General features: G+C 41.0%; 1 protein-coding gene across 2 annotated transcripts in view; it reads left to right on the plus strand.

The window, feature by feature from the left end:
• Nucleotides 1–227: 227 nt before the first annotated feature.
• The window catches only part of LOC138426071 (uncharacterized), a 203,075-nt gene continuing 183,263 nt past the window's right edge, over nucleotides 228–20,039 (plus strand). Inside the window, exon 1 of one of the 2 annotated variants that reach the window (XM_069564735.1) lies at nucleotides 228–349. The gene's annotated coding sequence lies outside the window, so the exon portion shown is untranslated. The remainder of the gene's footprint in view (nucleotides 350–20,039) is intronic. The other variant, XM_069564736.1, reaches the window with a different exon arrangement.

The raw sequence follows: 20,039 nt of genomic DNA on the forward strand, positions 1-20,039 counted from the left end.
TAGTAGCCGCATTACAAAGTAGAAAGTTGAAACTGACTTTACTAATAAATTTTACTTAACCTAATGCATTCAAACTATTTTGATTTCAGCATGTAGTCAATGTAAAATTTGTATGAGGTTTTTTTTTTTTTTTTTTTTTTATGTCCAAGTCTTTCAAATTTGGTATTTGTTTTACGCTCCCAGCACAACTCGGTTCCGACTGGTCGCATTTCAAGTGCTCCAGGGTCACAGTACTTTGGCCACCTCATGCGAAGAGTTGACTTTTTGGAAAAGACTCTGATGCTGGGAGGGATTGGGGGCAGGAGAGAAGGGGATGAGATGGCTGGATGGCGTCATCGACTCGATGGACGTGAGTTTGAGTGAAGTTGGGGAGATGGTGATGGGCAGGGAGGCCTGGCGTGCTGTGATTCGTGGTGTCGCAAAGAGTCGGACACGACTGAGCGACTGAACTGAAATGAGCTGAGCTGGGCTGATGGTCACGTGTGTCTCCTGCCTGCTGTATGAGAAGCATAATGCTAGAAAGTAGATGTGCCCTTCAGATGCAGGGAACAAACCTGTGGATACCAAGGGGTTTATGGGGGATGGTGGGATGAACTGGGAGACTGTGACTGATGCATATACACTATGGATCCTGTGTATAAAATGGATAACTAATGAGAACCTACTGTAGAGCCCAGGGAATCCTACCCAATGCTCTGTGGTGATCTAAATGGGAAGGAAATCTCAGACAGAGGGGCATAAATGTACACATATAGCTGATCTGCTTTGCTGTACAGTAGCAGCTAATACAACCTTGTAAAGCAACTATACTCCAATTTAAAAAAAAAGTAGGTGTGTGCTTGCCATAAATACAGAAATGGTTACCACCTCAGTCTTCCCAATGACTCTTCAAAGTCACCAAATCTAAGGGTTTACAGCACAAGTTCTCAGCTGGGGTTATTTGCCTTCCAGGGGATATTGGGAGATAGCTGGGAAAATTTTGGTTGTCAAAACTGGAGTGCTGGGGGTGCTACTGTCATCTAGAGGTCAAGAATGTGCTAAACATTCTACAATGCACAGGCTGGTCCCCCCAGAATGAAGAATCATCCAGCCCCAAATATCAGTAGTGTCAACTTGGAGAAACTTTATACAGAACTGACTGTTGGAGAGTAAATTCTGTGACATGAGGTTTCTATGGAACTGGGTTTTATCTTTATTGGAAATCTCTGAAAATATGATGGGTATCTACATTCCGTGTTGGTTTATCTGCAGCCTTCTGAAGACCAGAAATATTTGAGATGCTTGATAAATATTATACTTATTTTTTAAAAATGATCTTATACTTATTTAAAAAAATGATCTATATCATTTATAAAAATGATATTATACTTATTTTAGAAAAATATGATCTAAGATTGTCCTGCATGGAATCAGCCAGTTCAATGCTCTGAGTAGGGAGGGAACTTGATATGAAGGAGCGGTCAAGAAAAGAAGGCTAGGGTGGAAAGAAAGGAGAAGAAAGAATCATGGGAGGGAGTAAAAATCAGGTAGAGCAAAACACGTGCTCTGGGAGGTGATTCACGGGATGCTCTAGTTCTCTGCGTCTTGTGCAGTTAAGTCTGATCCACTTAAGCTTTTAAAGTTCTATCACTAACCTTGCTTTTATTCAGGTTCTAAAAATCTCTTGTTTGTTTTAAAGCATTCTTTTTCATTTGTTCTCAGATATCCATTACTTCCCAACCTCCTCTTTGCTCCTGCTGGTTTGTTATTGTTCTTTGTCATTGTCTCATGTTGAATTTAGAGTTTCCCTTGCTTTCAAGGAGATGCCCTTCCTCAGTTACTGCATCTGTGGTGGCAGCTCTGGTGCTCTTGCCTTTCTTCTCATACATTTCAGAGAATGAATTTCATGTCACTTTTTTTTCTTTTGAATTCTGAAGCCTTTCTCCCTCATTTGTAGCTGGTAAAATATGGTTTTTATCTCTAAGGTTTAAACATTTGGCAACTAGGTGATTTCTTTCTTTTGGAATTATTCTTGGATGATTTTCTGGGTCCTCTAAGAGTCTGTATTTAATTGTCTTTTTGATTTGGGAAAATAGGCTTTAATTTCACTTTAGGTCTGTTCTGCTTCATCTAATATCTCTACTGTTAATCATCTGGATCAAGTGTATTATTGCAGATTAAATTATCTGAGAATGATTTTCTCAGTTTCCTTTACATGATTACTACCACTTTTTGTAAATACTTGTGAAGTAGGCAAGTAGCACTAATACTTCTGCATAAATGATATATTGCTCCATGACATTAGTTTTTTTCCCATTATAATGCCTAATAAATTCTATAACACTGTCTGAAATTTGTTGTATTTACAAATGTTCCTCACTTGGTGCTAAGGGCTCAATCACCATTATCTCATTTAATTCACAGAGTAACAGTCCTTTGGTTTTCTTGTATTATTTTCACCTAACATGGGAAACTGAAGTGGAGTAGAATTAAATAGCTTGACCAAGATCACAGCTAGAAAGTCATAAAGCCAGCTTCTTCGCTGTTTCATGATGTATATGTGTCTGTCTGTCCATGAATATGTGTCTGTGTGTTTAGATCGCAGTATGTTCTTTACTGTGGCTCTCATTATCTCTGTTAAAACATAATTAGGATAAGTTTGCATATATTTGTTTGAGACTCTTCTCTTGATATCTGTGCCCCTGGCTTAGTTTCATCTACTTTCACCTACAATACTTGCTTTTCTAAGTTTAGATTTTTGTGAAGTTTCATCCTGTTTCTTGTTTGTTTGTATATTAGGCTCCTTTTTTCCTTTCTCCTGTTCTGCTTCTCTTGACTCATTTTAGTTCCTAAGTGCTAAGCCTCATTCTGGATTACAACATTGTTTGCATCAAGATATTATAATAACTGATCCAGGGGTGAAAAATCAAAAGGGCATAATGTCTTTAAATATATTGCTTTCATTTGTTTCTACATTGGCCAGATGGAGCAATGTTCAGTTACTGAAGAAAGAGTTTGCTGTTACATCAGAATCCGTCAGTTCACCCTAAATCCATGTGTTGTCTAACTGGTGACGTAATAATCTATAATTTACCATTGTCACAGAGAAACAAAGGAAGGCCAAAATGTTACTGTGAGCCACAGAATTGTAGTTACTTATTTTCTGAGTTCAAAGTTATAGTCCATCTCACTTGGTATTCAAGTCTTATAGATTTCTTTTTTTCTTCAGGAAAACATGCCCAAAGTGGCCAAATATTGGAAAGGAAATTAATATACTTCTTTGATTGTTAACATAGTCTCTTTGCTGTGACTCAAATAATACGTTATGCATTTATTCTTTGACATAGCTGGGACTTCATCTAGAGTATACCTGTTTTAGGCCGGGCACATTTACAATGCCAACTTAATAACACTTTGCATCAGTTTGGAATTTCTGTTCGTAAAACATAAAGAACACAGAATTTATCTCATTTGTGCATTTCCAAGATTTAAAAAATATTTTATTACTATTTTAAAATATTTTTTATTTTCTGACTGTACTATGCAGCATGTGGGATCTTGGTTCTCTGATCAGGGATCAAACTCGTGCCCTCTGCACTGAAAGCGTAGAGTCTTAGCCACTGGACCACCAGGGAAGTCCCCATTTCCAAGATTTGTAAACTTTCGCTGCATTTGGTATTTGCTGAAGCATTAATATAAGCGCCAACTTGAATTGTTCATAAGGTGAAGGTTATAGCATTTTGTTTAAATGAGATTAGCTATTTCTTAAATCAAAGAATGACAAAAAGATAATAGCTTCAAATAAGGAAAGAATGCCAGGATGGCAGAATGAAGCAATTGTAATACAGCTGGTTTTGCTTTGTAATGGCATTGTGTGGCAAGTGTGCCTGTGTGCAGGTTTGTGTTATTATATATTCTGGCCTGAAAGGCAAGACATACTGGTTAGACTGGTTCCAATATACAGCTGTGTCATGGATTTGGTGTCTATGCAACATATACATTTACCAAAATTGTCTTTAGCAGTTACTTTGGAATAATAGGACTGGAGTTTGAATTCTGTCTTCTATCACCATTTCTGCTGGGTAGATAAAACCTGCGTTTTCCTATAACTTGTTCCTTTTTATTCTATTGAGTTATAATTGAATTACAATAAATTACACATATTTAAATGAACAATCTCAGCAGTTTTGACATATGCATCGAACAATTAAAGTCATCATAACGATCACAACAGCAAACTTTCCCATCACTGAATAAATTTCCTCTCCATCTCTCCTTCCCCAGGAGTCACCAGTCCCAGGAAATGCTGACCTGGTTCCCATGACCACAAACCAGTTTGTGTGTTCTAGCATTTTGCATATGCACACACTATGTATACTTTTGGAAATGGCAACCCACTCCAGGACTCTTGCCTTGAAAACCTCGTGGACGGAGGAGATTGGTGCAGGCTACTGTCCATGGGGTCGCAAAGAGTTGGGCATGACTGAGTGGCTTCACTTTCTTTCACTTAAATAATGATTTTGAGATTCATCCAAGTAACTGAGTATAGTTCCTTCTTTTTTATTGCCAAGTACTATTCGACCCTATTTTTCCCTTTTCATACTGCTACAGTCCTTGAGGGCGCAAAGAGTCAGACAAAGCTTAGTGAGGGAACAACAAAAGCAACAAAAATTCCACTCAATGGCTGTGTTATAATTTTGGGTTGTTTTCAGCTTTTGGTGATTATAAATAAAGCCCCTATGGACACTCATGTAAAAGTCTACCTTTTCCATTTGTTTCCCATGGACCAAGGCAATGGCTGGACTGGAATGGCCGCATCATGTGGCAGGTGTACATGAGTTTCACATTTTAAGAAAAGACTGAAGTGTTTTCCAAAGTGTTCTTCCTGCTTTGCACTCCTGCTGGCTCTGATGAGAGCTCTAGTTCCCCTGGACTATTGCCAGGACTTGGTTCAGTCAGTCAGTCTTCTTAATTTTAGCCAATTGAATGCATGTGTAGGGGTATCTCACTGTGTCTCCGAGCACCGCATTCTATATGTTTATCTATTTTACCTACACATATGTGGATGACAAAAATTCCCTCTCTAGTTTCTTCCAAGTATGTCAGTATTCACAGCATGCCTCTGTGTCATCAGGATACAGTCTAGAATGACTGTCCCATTGTCTAGAATGACTGTCCCATCAATGGGAGAAGTCAAAGGACAGGAAAGTCACCATCAATGGGAAGATAGTCATATGGGTGATACTTGTTAAGGCAATTCTTTTAGTGGAGAGAACAATCTTTCTTGAATTTCTTCTACATCTGAAGGAAGTTTGGAACATTTCTCAGTAACATGTTACAATTAAGAAAAAATAGAACTTCTTTCAGGCACAGGAAAAAAAATATAGTACTGCCTCTAAGTCTGTGGTTTTCAATTGGGGAGGAGGATGACTTAGACCCCCAGGGAGGCCATGCTGGAGACATTCTTAGCTGTCACCATTGGCATCCAGGGGGTAGAGGCCTGGATGCTGCAAAATACCTTATGATGACCCCACATCAAAGAGAAGTCTGGCCCCAAACTGCAATAGTCCCGCTGTTGAGAAACCTGGTCTTAGCATCCAAATACTTAGATCCCAAGCTGGCCCAGAAACTATTCCTTTCCTTCCACTGTCTCTAATCTTTAATTGACTAGACACAAGACAGTTTCATGATTTCCTTTGAACTAAATGACAATTGTTCATAAAAAAAAAATCTTTGTCCTTATTTTCACCTATGAGCCTCTGGGGATCATAGTTTTAATCTCTCAGTTGCGCTGTTGTGTATGTAAAGAGAACTAAATTTGGGTTAAAAGACATGGAATCCACTTAGGCCTCTATCACTTCCAAGATGCACTTGATTTAAAATGAGAAGATCTGGTTTCCATTCAGATGGTCTGACATCCTTAGGAAAGGATCCTTAGGAAAGCCTCTAAACTTTGCTGAGCTTCGAAAGGAAATAACTTAAAAAAATTTAAACATTGAAAGAGAATTAAACATTGAGTTTTAAATGGGAATAATATGGACTGTTGTGAAGATTAATTGAGATAAATCGTTACTTACAGTTCTTTTATGGACTTCTCTTGGAGTTCAGTCAGTAAAGAATCTGCCTGCAATGCAGGTGACCTGGGTTTGATTCCTGGGCTGGGAAGATCCCCTGGAGAAGGAAATGGCAACCCACTCCAGTATTCTTGCCTGGAAAATCCCATGGGCACAGGAGCCTGGAAGGTTACAGTCTATGGGGTCGCAAGAGTAGGACACGACTGAGTGACTAAGCACACACATAGTTCTATTCTAATAATAATATACTTGGCATGCATACTCAGTTGCTTCAGTTGTGTCTGAGTCTTTGTGGCCCCATGGACCATAGCCCACCAAGCTTCTCTATCCATGGGATTCTCCAGGCAAGAATACTGGAGTGGGTAGCCATGTCTTCCTCCAGGGGATCTTTCCGACACAGGGATCGAACCTTCATCTGCTGAATCTCCTGCATTGCAGGCAGATTCTTTACCACTGAGCCACTGGGGAAGCTCAGTAATATTTATTATTAATACTTAAAAACTTATTCATGTCCAAAACATGCTTATGAGACCTAGAGAAACTTTCAGGTTCTACTTATAATTCCGAGGGACAACATTTTGAGTCAGTTAATATGACTCCTAAGATATTTCCTGTCTTAAAAGTTGTTCATTTGCTATCAGTTCAGTCAGTTCAGTCGCTCAGTTGTGTCTGACTCTTTGCGACCCCATGGACTGCAGCATGCCAGGCTTCCCTGTCCATTACCAACTCCATGAGAACAAAAGTCTAGAACTTTCATAACTTGGAGTTCTTTTCATTTATTTCCAACATCACTAATGTAAGTTAGTGATGAAATGATTCTTAGACTAAGAACAGTTGTAATGCTTGGCCATTTTGTAGACACATTTAACTAATTTATTTTGCTCTGGAAAATGTAATTGCCCATGGGAGCAGTCACTTCACCCCTCAGGAACCTAATAAATATTCTGATTCTGGCCCTGAGGTTGGTGATGCTCTTTTGGTTTCATTTGTTCTTTTGACTTGGCTCATTCCTTGCTCTCTCCCTCCACTCAGTTAATTCAAGGACTGTGATACCCCAGACTAGTTGATTTAACTCTCAATTCTCAAATACTATTTTTGAAAGCATTCATTGCATAGGGTAATAGCTAGAGAAACTCAGTGAGACAACCAGAATGATCTCTCCAAGGGGTGCATTTTAAAAAAAAAAAATTATTTTCTATTGGGGTGTAGCTGATGAACAATGTTGTGAGAGTTCCAGGTGGATAGCAAAGGGACTCAGCCATACATATACATGTACCCATTCTCCCCCAAACTCCCCTCCCATCCAGGCTGCCACATGACCCTGAGCAGAGTTCCCTGTGCTCTACAGGAGGTCCTTGTTAGTGATCCATTTTAAATATAGCAGTGTGTACATGTCCATCTCACACCCTAACTACCCCTTCTCAACAAGGAGAGCATTTTTAAGCAGATATGCTAAGTGGCATCAACAAACATTTAATCATTTACTTTTTGGTCTTATTACCTGGGGACACAGTAGTGGTCTAAGGAACACCCTCAGATGCAGTGCTTTGGGACAGGTGCAGAGGCTAGTGATCTGAGACATGCTAGAGATCGTTCCGGCTCCACTGCGTGCCCTCTGCCTCCTTCACTTGCTGCTCCACTTTGAAGTCACATCACCACCCGGTGGGGTCCCCAGCTGTTCACATTGCAGGAATGAAGCCGTGGCAGAGAAGGAGTTAAAATTCCCCTAGAAAAGCATAGCGGGCATTGTGCTCAGTTCAGCTCGGTTCAGTTCAGTCGCTCACTCGTGTCCGACTCTTTGTGACCCCATGAACTGCAGCACGCCAGGCCTCCCTGTCCATCATCAACTCCCGGAGTTCACCCAAACTCATATCCACCGAGTCGGTGATGCCATCCAGCCATCTCATCCTCTGTCGTCCCCTTCTCCTCCTGCTCCCAATCCCTCCCAGAATCAGGGTCTTTTCCAATGAGCCAACTCTTCGCATGAGGTGGCCAAAGTATTGGAGTGGGCATTGTGCTAAACATCCCCAGAGTTCCTTCCTGCTGCCTTTATACCTTCCTTCCGGATTGTCTCTGGATTATTTTGCTGTTCTTTTCTTCATCTCAGTAGGGCACAGCAGGGCTTTAAGAAAGGAAATAAAGACTTTTGTTTATTTAAGTTTACTTAAATTACTTCACAGCTTCCTTGGTGGCTCAGTGGTAAAGAACCCGCCTGCCAGTGCAGGAGACTAGGGTTCCAGCCCTGGGCTGGGGAGAGCCCCTGGAGAAGGAAATGGCACCCCACTCCAGCATTCTCGCCCGGGGAAATCCCATGGACAGAGGAGGCTGGCAGGCTACAGTCCATGGGGTCTCAAAGAGTCTGACATGACTTAGCAGTTGAACAACAACAACAAATAATACTGATGCAAATTGTATGGTAGAGAGCTCAAGGTCATGGACATGATAGCAAGTGCACGCTATGCACTGAGAGGAATTTGAAGGAGCTAATGAGCTAAGATTTTCCCAAAGAGTGGAAGCTGATTAAATACTGAAGGATGACTGGATCACAGATAACAGAAGCTTGGGTAGAGAGAAGAACACTGAGAAAGAAAGCAGGCCCTCTGATTTTCTTCGGTGAGTAGGATTCATCTTCTTTGGGAACCAATTGTTTATTGATTCTCTGGGGACTGCTTCTTGCTGTTACATGAGCAGTGACTTCATTGTGGTTGAAGTTCACTCTGTTTCATAGGTTGGCTGCCCATGTTTTCCTCAATGCTATCTTGGTTTTTGCAGTAAGTGCTTCATTTGGTCACAAAGGGGAGGTTTTGTCCCCTGAACACTTCCTGGCTTTGCTGTCAGCCTTTGATTGTTTCTAAAACCATTCCCTGGGCCTGTAATACATCCGTGTCACTTGTCTACAGAAAGTTTAAAAGTAGTGAAGTTGAGCTAAACATTTTTGTGAACAACTGAGCAGTAAGTACAGTTTCAAAGCTGCAGCAGCTGTTTGTGTCTTTCCTTGCAATCTGGTGTCTTAACTGGAATCCTTTATGTCAGAACATAATCTACTTAAAAAGTTTCCATTTATGTCACGAATAATAAACTTAATGGCTCTTTACAACATCCAAACAGCCCCTTGAAGCTGCCTCTTCAGATGATACCCTTCTTTCCTCAATGAAGACACTGGAAAAGTAATTTCTTTACATTTCTCATGAAATAGTCATTCTTTGGTATGACTGCTAAAAGTGTAATCAGCAAGTTTTGTGTCCACCATCTTCAGAGCATATGGTATTATTAAGTATCAAATATGATACGTCAATTCGATCTCTCAGTTGTGTCCGACTTTCTGTGACCCCATGGACTGCAGCATGCCAGGCTTCCCTGTCCATCATCAACTCTTGGAGCTTGTTCAAATTCATGTCCATCGAGTCAGTGATGCCATCCAACCATATGATACTAGGGTTATCCTATAGTTTATGTTTAAAATAAGGATATTATGTGTATAAAATTAGATTTCAAACTGCACATGTATAAAGCTATCTACATATATACACACAATCAGTCTGAAAGGATAAAGAGTTCTCTAAGAAAATTCGTGCTTGGCAGTTTTAAGTTTAATGGCTCCATCACACATTTCTTGACACCAAGCCCCTAGGACTAGGTCAAGAACTTATTACTCTTTTCACCTCAGTTTTCTTCTTCTCACTCTCCCACATTGCTTGGCTACATGGATTCTGCACCTCTCACCAGTCTGCTTCAGCATCTCAAGCACACATTTGTATCTGGCCAGACCTCACCAATCATCTGCTGCACTTACCTTTTTCTGCACTCGATGGATTTTAGAGAGTCCTAGCCTGTTTACCTGTTCAAAAGTGACAGCAGAGTCAACAAGAACTACAGTAACACCAGCAAAAGGCACCTCTTTGATATGGAGACAATAGAATTACCATTAGCATGAGGTGATGGATATCATTGTCACAAATGGATGGTGGGTATGCGGCGTTTGTTTTAGGTACTTTAAGTATTCATGTGTGTGCTAAGTCGCTTCAGTCAAGTCCAGCTGTTTGCGACCCTATGGACTGTAGCCCGCCAGGCTCCTCTGTCCATGGGATTCTCCAGGCAAGAATACTGGAGTGGGTTGCCATGCCTTCCTCCAGGGGATCTTCCCAACCCAGGGATCGAACCCATGTCTCTTCATCTCCTGCACTGGCAGGCGGTTTCTTTACCACTCCCGCCACCTGGAATGTCACACGCATAGTGTCATACATAACTGTATTTACAAACCATTTCATTTTATTTTAAAAATGTCACCTCCAGAGCCATTGGTTTATAATCCTCCTGAAGGAATACCCAAGCACAAAAGTCACATAGTCACCACCTGGGTGGAATAGAGTATTCCATGTATATGGCTGTGATGTGGAAATTGGTCTGAGTTGTTGAGTAATTATACTTAAGCATATGCTTTCACTCTATAAAACGGGGGTGAGTAATATCAATTTAAGGGAGAAGAAGAGCCTTCTGAATTTCTTCACGCAGTTGGATATCCAGCTGCTCTGGTTTTCAGATTGCAAGTGCCTTTCCTTTGCAAACTTGTTCACTCCTGTACTGTTTGCAGGCTCTGCCTTTGAAAGGCAGGCAGCACTTAAAAACTACAGGGCAGAACCTATCCGATTCTATTGCCATCACGAGCAGCTGCCGCACCCCGCATTCCCTGAGGAGGTGAGCTGCCCTCCAGCCACTGCGGATACTGCAGGAACGCAGCGCATCTGCCCGAGTCAGAGGCTCACTGCGCTTGTGCGGCTGTCGGGACCAACTTGCCGTTCATGTACAGTTTGGCAGCTTCAGAATCCACACGTAAAAACAGCTGTGAAATAGTTCGCTACACGGTGCCTCCCTTCCCATCCAGCCACCTGGTTGATGCTGAGAGGCGCAGTGTGGCCATGCCTCTCTCATGTCTCTTGGTAGCCAACATCGCCCAGAACTTCTTGGGAGTTTGCAAAAGCCATACTGCATGGTCTGTTTTTCCGCACAGCTCCCAGAGAACTCTTGGTTGTTTCAGCCTAATTGCATCCTTTAAGTGCCTCTGAACGCTCACTTTCAGACCCCTCTTACTCTCCTGTCCTTCCGCCTCTGCTGTCTCAAGCTCAGCGAAGGGACTCTGATATTACGCATGTGTTCCTTCAGCCACTCAATAAACGTTTATAGAACATCTTAAATCTTAGCTCTCACTTGCAAATCTTAATGTTCCTTTGTTTCATCCTCCCCCTCTTTTTTGTATGCTTTTTCTCTTCTGGTGGCTCCATGAATGGGGCTTAAGGGTCTGTCCTCCCTGGATTTATTCTTCATGGCAATATTTTCCAAGCTTCGATCCACTCCCTTCTCTCCACCTATACAGCCTCCATCTTTTCTGCTTTGCAGTGGATGCTGTACTCCGTTGTGCCCCTTATTCCTTGAGGAAGTCTTGAGTGGCAGAAATTAGAACGAAACACAACTTTTGAAAAACACAGCTAATATAAAAAGCAAGTTTGCGCCTATTACTGTCACCTGTACCTATTACTCTCAAATACAATGATCTGTCTATAAAAAGGGAAAGGATGATGCCCATTGCAAAGTACTGGATACTTTGAGCTGAAAATATGCACTACATTGCCAAAAGTCTCAAAGGTTACCCAGTTAGCTAGAACCATAATCTTTCATTTTAGTCAAATTTGGTGAGTCTAGATAATCTTAGTGGCAGAAGTCTTGCCCTGAATAAAACCAACAATTACTTGAGCGTGTATTATGTGCAAGGTATTATAAGACATACAAAGAGGTTCAGAATGTACTTGCTCCTTTTGGAGAGCTTAAAATTCATGGTAGAGATCTATACATATAAAAGGAAATTACAAAGTGAATGAGTCATTCAGATTTTAAGGGCAGTAGGAGAGCAGAAAAAAGAATCATTACTGGTGGCTAGGATTATCAGAGAAATACAGGGGCAAAGGACATTTTCCCATTTTTAAATAAAGTCTTTCTGAAGGGAGGCAGGAGAAGGGGATGACAGTGGATGAGATAGTTGGATGGCCTCACTGACTTGATGGAAGTGCGTTTGAGCAAGCTCTGGGAGTTGCTGACGGACAGGGAAGCCTGGTATGTTGCAGTTCATGGGATCGCAAAGAGTCGGTTCGGACAAGACTGAGCGACTGAACTGAACTGAAGACAGGTAGGCTTATTTGTGCTGCAGAACATGAACTCTACAGAGAGAAAACACTTGGATTACTCTATTCACTACTTCTTCATTGTTCAAGATGGGTTTATTTTGTATTATTGTTGGATGTTTTCCTCTTTTTGTTTCTCTTAAATTGATTGCACATTTGCCTAATTTAATTGCTTATGTGTTTCCTTGAAAGATTATGTCAATGAAATTTCTTTTTCTAGGAACCAAATGCTTATTTTGGGTTATGAGTTCTTGTTTTATTGTCTATAATGAATTTGGCTCATTGTATGTGGATTAAACCTACTATAGAAAGGAGTTATGGAATATCAGGGCATTGTAGCGACAAGGCCACAAGTCTTAGGAACAGATAGATTTCCCTGGCAGTTCACTGGTTAAGACTCCGCGCTCTCAATACAGGAGGCATGGGTTTGATCCCTGGTCAGAGAACTAAGATCCCACGTGCTGCACTGTACAGCCAAAAAAAAAAAAAATGTATAGAGATAACTGGGCTTAGGTTTGAATTCAGCCTCTACTGCTGACCTTCCTACTTGAACTTTATTCACTTATTTAGTCTCTTAGCCTCAATGTCTTTATCTGGAAAATTAGGACATATCACTTAATATTTATTTTGTAGGCTTTATATTATAGCGCTGCACTACATAAGGTAACACGTATGACATCTCTGGTTCATAGAGGTGTACTATATACACTAGCAATTATTATCATTATTTTTTTCTAATGACCTCAATTTATTTCACATGTGTAAATACACAAAGGAGTCTGTAACTATAGGAACTATGCTGAGGTCCCTGGATTAAACGAAAGGCTTTATAAAGTTACTGCTTTCAAAAACTGTACTGGCTAGAGCACGTTGTCTTTTTTTTTTTCGTGTTGTTTAGATCTTAATGGTACTTCGTGGGTGGTCTGCCAGTTGACTTTCTTGTCTATTTTTTTCAAGAAGAGTAACTATAATTCTTAAAATGGGTATTTTGCCAATTTTCACATGCCTTGTTTTCTCTTCTCAAATCAACATGTCTCTGTATTTATACAATTCAGAGTTCAAACAACATTCATTGCACTGCTGTCACTGTACATAAAGACAATCCAAACTTGTTATGCCTAAATATAAAACACAATCCAACGAAGTGAGCAGATGTGTGGCATGAGCAAAGCCTCCCCATGTTGTTCCCATTTATTGTCTGCCTTGTTTGGAGGGTGCGCCTGGTGCTGGGAGGTGGTGGATGAAGAGTCTTGCCAGTTGCACTTATTTAACGAAATGTTTTCTGCACATTATGTTCCTCTGTTCTGTTGCATTGCCCTTGGGTGACAGAAGGGTTTTTAGGAAGTTGGGTTAAGCTTGTTGAGCCTTGGAAATGATTTTTTAAGTGTTCTGTAGTTACAAAAATTATGTTTATTTCAGAAAATAAGATATGTGTTTTAAATTTGGGAGCCAAGATAATGAGTTTGCCAAATGCAGGATGTCCAGTAAAATTCCAGCCAGCTTTCAAAATTTACACTTTTAAAAAAATGTTCTTATTTTCTACTCCTTTTTGCAACTTTCTCATAATAGTAAAGTGTTGGTTGCTCACTGGGAGAAGGAAATGGCAACCCACTCCAGTATGCTTGCCTGGAGAATCCCGTGGACAGAGGAGCCTGGTGGGCTGCTGTCTGTGGGGTCACACAGAATCGGACATGACTGAAGCGACTAAGCACGCATGCATGCTTTGGAGAAGGAAATGGCAACCAATCCAGTATTCTTGCCTGGACAATCCCAGGGACAGAGGAGCCTGGTGGGGTGCCGTCTATGGGTCACAAAGAGTTGGACACGACTGAAGCGACTCAGCAGCAGCAGCAGCAAGTCACTCATTAGAGTCCGACTCTGTGACTCCATGGACTGTAGCCCAGCAGACTCTGGTGGCTCAGATGGTTAAGAATCTGCCTGCAGTAGAAGAGACCCGGGTTCAATCCTTGGGTTGGGAAGATCCTCTGGAGAAGGGAATGGCTACCCATGCTAGTATTGTTGCCTGAAGAATCCCATGGACAGAGGAGCCTGGTGGGCTACAGTCCATGGGGTTGCATGAGTTGGACACAACTGAGTGACTCTCACTTTCACATTCATGATAATAAGAATGAGAAAATGCAAGCTCTTGTCTATGGAAGTAGACTCTGCCTCCTCCATCAGACAGCCGTCTCCATGGAAACGAAGTTCTAAAAACAAGAACTGTGTTTGTAGGACGACTCCTTAGACCCTTTCCTCTGTCAGGAAAGGGTAGATCAAACTGCCCAGCAGCGCTCAGCCCAAAGGATTCAGGCTGTGTTCCAGCCCCATTTCTTAAGAGTGACTAGTAGTAGTTTACTCGCTAAGTCGTGTGTGCTGGGCTCTTGTAGGAAACCATCAATTGAGTCTACCTGGCTCAGGTATAAATATTTATCCATACTTAGTTATAAAAAGACTAGCTGGAAATGACTGAAACTTCAGGAAGGAACAGACTACAGATTGAGCATTCCTACAGACTGGTTCTGTTAGGAAGAAACCATGCCTTCCTTTTTGATTACCAGTTGTGATATTGCTAGGAATTAGTGCCCCGAATCCCCTTTTCCCCCATCTCTCTGATTTCTCCATTGGCCTATGGTTTGTTTCTGACTCCAGGACCAAAGACGGTTTAGCCTCGATATTCGTCCATAGCCAAACGTTGCCACCCCCACGGTGAAGAGCTGAGAGCACACAAGGGATGAACTTTCCTGGCTCACCTTCTGCCTGTGGGGACCACCAGGAGGTCAGTCTCGCTTAGTGTGTGTTCCCTTCCCTGTATGAATGGAGATGCCATTTAGTGCCTGCCTCAAAGGGCTGTATGTTAGGACAACAGAAAAATTACCAGCCGACTCTGCTCCAGGTGCTGGATCTTGCTTAACCTAAAAGCCAAAAAGTCTGATGCAATGGAAGTCCTAGGGGATGATGAGATAGGCAGAAACCAAAGGGTCTTGGGTGTTTCTTTCAGGGTTCCTATTATACACAGCATTGCTCTCCCTGACATCAGTCCTCTGGCAAATGTGTGATTCTTTCTGTCTTGGGCAGGAAAAGACCGTTAAGTAGTCTCCACCTTGAACTCTGAACTCCTGCTGACAACCAACCATAACTCATCATTTGAGGAAAGATCAGAGCTGAATCTAAACACAGCTTGTTTCCCCAATGCAGAACACTTCCGGCAGAGGTTTATTGTTCCCTTTAGCGTAACTCCTTTATCGAACATTAAAAAGCAAGCAAACATAATTTCATAATTTCTAGACAAGGAGATTTTAAGCAAGAGATACTGCAGGTATTTAACATTTCCCCCAGTCTTGGTGGCATTTATCTTTTGATAATGGGGCATGCGTATCTCCCTTCGCTTTGATTAATAGCTCATTGACTAGCTTTGTGTGTTGTGTGTCCTGCATGACGATATCAGAGTTTACATAAGATATTGCTTTTATTGTTAAATGAGATTACACATTCCCAGCAGTTAGCGTGGTGCCTGGTCCCTAGCAGACTCAATAAATGTAAATAAAGATCCCTACTCTGGCTCTTCCCACCACATCAGAGCTGCTGTTTAGATGCCAATAGCAGCGGTTTCTCAAGATTTCTATTGCTGGTCCTCCAAGTTTGGTCTGCTAGGAATGCAGGTTATTCAACTATTATTTTTTTATTACAGTATTACTTTTTCAATTTGCTATTCCACAAATTGCTGACTAGGCTACAAGAGCCACGATGTAAATATTTTGTGTATAACACATGCTCCAAACCACCTTGTCTGGGCTGTTGTGGAGAAAGAAGTTTAAAAACCAATTAGGTTTTGGATGAGAACAAAATTTAGCTCAAAAATAGCATACAATTCTCTCCCCTGTTTCTAAGACTCTGTTACCCATTAATTCCTTTTCTTTTTTCCCTCCTCACATGCTCTCTAGTTAAAGCCTTCCTGTTTAATCATTTCATGTTTACTTCGATGTGAGCGTATATTAATTATGTAGATCACCAGCCTCGTCACTAGGAAGGATGAACAGATATTTGATTTGGTAAAGGAACCCCAAGACAGCCTCATTTCTGGGCCTCCTTCCACCCTGGAGCAAATGCCAGTTCATAATGAGACTTTCTTTGGACACCAGACTTTCCCCTGAAAGTAATTAAAGCCTGCAGGTCTTAGCTACGAAGCTGGTTGATACAACGTGATTTAGCAGAGCATTTTGAGTTTACATGATGCTGTTTCAAATGAAGGAATGGGATTGGCTTTTAGCTTTCTACTTAGATTTGAATGTGTGTGTGTGTGTGTGTGTGTGTGTGTGTGTGTGTCTGGTCCTGAAAGTATGCTCACCATCTGTGTAGATTAGGACAACACTGCTGTCTCAGAGAGGCTCTCACTCCCACCTTCTGCTTGTTGAGACATAGCAATGCCTCTTCTGGCTGTTCCAGGTATTTCACTAGGAGCCTGCAGGCACCATGTGGCCAGGCCAAGCGGGGACCTCAAGATACGCTTGTTCTTGACTTGGGGACACAGTAGGAGGAGGAGAGGATGGGATGAATAGAGAGAGTCGCATTGAAACACATAAATTACCATATATAAAAGAGATAGCTGGTGGGAATTTGCTGTATGATGCAGGGAGCTCGACCTGGTGCTCTGTGACAGTCTAGAGGGGTGGGATGGGGTGGGAGGTGAGAGGGAGGTTCAAGAGGGAGCGGTCATATGTATGCCTATGGGTGACTCATGTTGATGTATGGCAGAAACCAACACAACATTGTAAAGCAATCATCCTGCAATTAAAAATAATTAGAAAAAAAAAGATATTATTGTTCTTTCCATGGGTTACTTACTAGTCTACGTGAAGACCAACTTACTTAGAGAGAGAAAAAAGACCTGATTCTAGCTCCACCCCTGCAACTAGAAAGACAGCTCTTAATCAGACCGGTGGCATACTTGGAAAAGTAAATGATGAGTTAAATAGTCATACATTTACGAAATTTTTAAAATTAGATACCCTAATCTTAGATTAAGCAAGTAAGGCAAAAGGGATTTTGAGTGCTTCTGAGTCTGGGAAGTATTGTGGAAAGAAATTCAGAAATAGCCAACAATATTGGAAGAGGAAAATAGGTGCTAATTTAAGAAATCTGTTCATGAATCATTAGATTATAGAAACTGTGACTGGACAAAGGAAAAGAGACTTAGGATTGCTTTTATACTGACCAAGATTATGTGAAATCTAAAGGACTAGGCTACACGTTACTGATTAAGCAGTTCTTTTATTATGAGGTAAATGTTAGCTTGGTAGAATTATTCAGATTGCCTATGTATGCTTATTTACTTTTCTATGTCTGAATTTCTACATCAATCTCACGTGAAAAAAAAGTCATATGTAATTTTGAAAATTCATTTTGTTTTTCTTAAATTTGCACATGGTTACTTATAATGCTTAAGTGTAAAATGGCAATTTAGATGATAATTGATGGCATTACTTTATCTTTCTGTCCTATGAAGCCTATTCATCACCAGACTGATAAGAATTTAATATAGAATCTGTCCTTTTAAATCTACAAAATAGCTCCTAAAGTCAAATTACTTTTGTTTGTGTTTCTGTTCTTTGTGGATAGTTAGAGTATTTGCATATAGGATATTGGCATGTATCTCTGGAAACTTAATTAGGGAACTTTCTAAGTATATTAAAATAGAGGATTTGAGGGGTTTATTTTATTTCTGTGCAATAAAAGATGTGATCCCCCCTCACTCTAAAATGGGTAAATGATCAGTGCATTTGAACTTTCCATTGAGCTTATTGGGACAGGGTGTTTTTAAGTATTTATAGCTTAAAGTGTAATGCTATAAACATTATATTACAGTTAACATCACCCTGGCAGAAACGATGGAAAGTCTTAAGTTGTAAAGTTATAGACCACTGAGCCAGTGACGTTCTTTAGCAAAGGAGAGGAACAACAGAGATCTCTCTGTGGAAATACATACCCAATGACTAATTCTCACTGAGGATACAAATTGGGATTTTTTACCCCATATTTCCTTTTTCTTTCTTTTCTTTTTTCTTACTGATTTCTAAGCAGTGAAGCCATGTTATCTCTTAAAAATCACCAGGTCAATCAAAAGAAACTTCCTTTCAGTCGTTTATTTTAGTAATTTGGAGGAAAGCTTCTCTTGTTATTTTCTTTTTATACACTTCTCTTTATTTCTTGTTTTCTCTCTCTTGAAGGTCAGCTAATATCTTCCTCATATTAGTTTCCATTAATTTGAAAATGGTTCATTCATTGGGTATTTATTGAGCACCTGTTATATGCCAGGAACTGTTCTTGATCAATGCATTAGTGAGACAACAAAGGTCTTTGCCTTTGTGATCCTCAAGCACTATAAACTTGGTCAGGGGAAGAGAGACGATAGGAAGTGATCACGGGTGAAAGTAAATGACCTGGCCTGGCAGAAGGGAACACATGTCACGGGGGATAAAAAGGAGCAGTATACAGGGACTTACTTGTGCGAGTGTGGGTATGTGTGTGTGGGAGTGTTGGAGAGTCCCTGGCAATTTTTAAACAGTCAGGGTGAATTGCACTGGGGGCAGTGATGTGTAAGCAAAGCCCTGAGGCTGAGAAGGGACGTACATGGTTATATTCCAGGAATAACAAAGTCAGCGTGATAGGAGCGAGGGAGAGAGAGGAGATGAGTGGTCTTTCACTCTGAAGGAGACATGGAAACATTGCCCAGCTTGCAAGGATGACCAGCTGCTGGCCTGAGAATAACTAGGGGAGAGGTGGAAAAGGAAGCAGGGAGACCAGATGGTTTATAGTTTTGAGGGGAAGATGGAAGTGAACTGGACCAGAGGATTAACAGTAGAGGTGGTGAGAGGTTATAGGATCATAGATATATTTTGAATACATGAGACAACAGGATTTCCTGGTGGACAGAGTGTGAGGTCTAAGTGCAAGAGAGAAATCAAGAAAACTTAGGGTTATTAAACTGTTCCTTTGACTCTTCTGAAAGCCTGAATTACCCCAGTAGATTCTTCTCATGCTTGTGAAAAACCTTTCCACACCTTCCATACTTCCTATGGCTATTTTCTGAAATTCTTCTATTATTTTTTTTAACATTCTATTAAAATGTTCGTAATAAGTATGGGAAAACAATTCCCATAAAGATGTTACACAAGGGTAATCAAGAGGAAACTGGTTTCAATTTATGAGAAGTTGGAGAGAGGTGAGCACCATGCTCTCTGACAGGTGACTGAAGAGAAGAAAAGGGGCTGATTTTGTTGGAAACTTCAGTTTTCCTGGAAACAGCTTGGTATCACTGAGCACCATCAGAAATGATCTCGGGTAGCATCAGCCCTGGGGCTTCCCCGGTGGCTCAGTGGTAAAGAATCTGCCTGCCAGTTCAGAAGACAGGAGTTTGATCCTTGGGTTTGGAAGATACCCTGGGGGAGGAAATGGCAACACACTCCAGTATTCTTGCCTGGGAAATCCTATGGACAGAGAAGCCTGGTGGGCTGCTGTTTATGGGGTCATGAAGTGACTTCGTGACTCGAGAACGGCAACAAACCATCAGCCTTAATGGACACCTGACCTCAGTCTGGACCTTCCTTTTAAGGAACCCCCAAGTTCCCCCATATAATGGAAGTCATTTCTTACATGTATTCAGTTCCACCTAAGAGAGATTATGGGAGATTCACAATATTCTATATCTAACCACACAGTATTTCCAACAACAAAGCTATAAGTATTATCAAAAGTATAGTCATTTTGCCAAACACTTGTTTTGAAAATACGAATGTGAATGATAAGTCAGGGAATA

The sequence above is a fragment of the Ovis canadensis genome, chromosome 20 (genome assembly GCF_042477335.2).
Source record: "Ovis canadensis isolate MfBH-ARS-UI-01 breed Bighorn chromosome 20, ARS-UI_OviCan_v2, whole genome shotgun sequence".
NCBI classification, from domain to species: domain Eukaryota; kingdom Metazoa; phylum Chordata; class Mammalia; order Artiodactyla; family Bovidae; genus Ovis; species Ovis canadensis.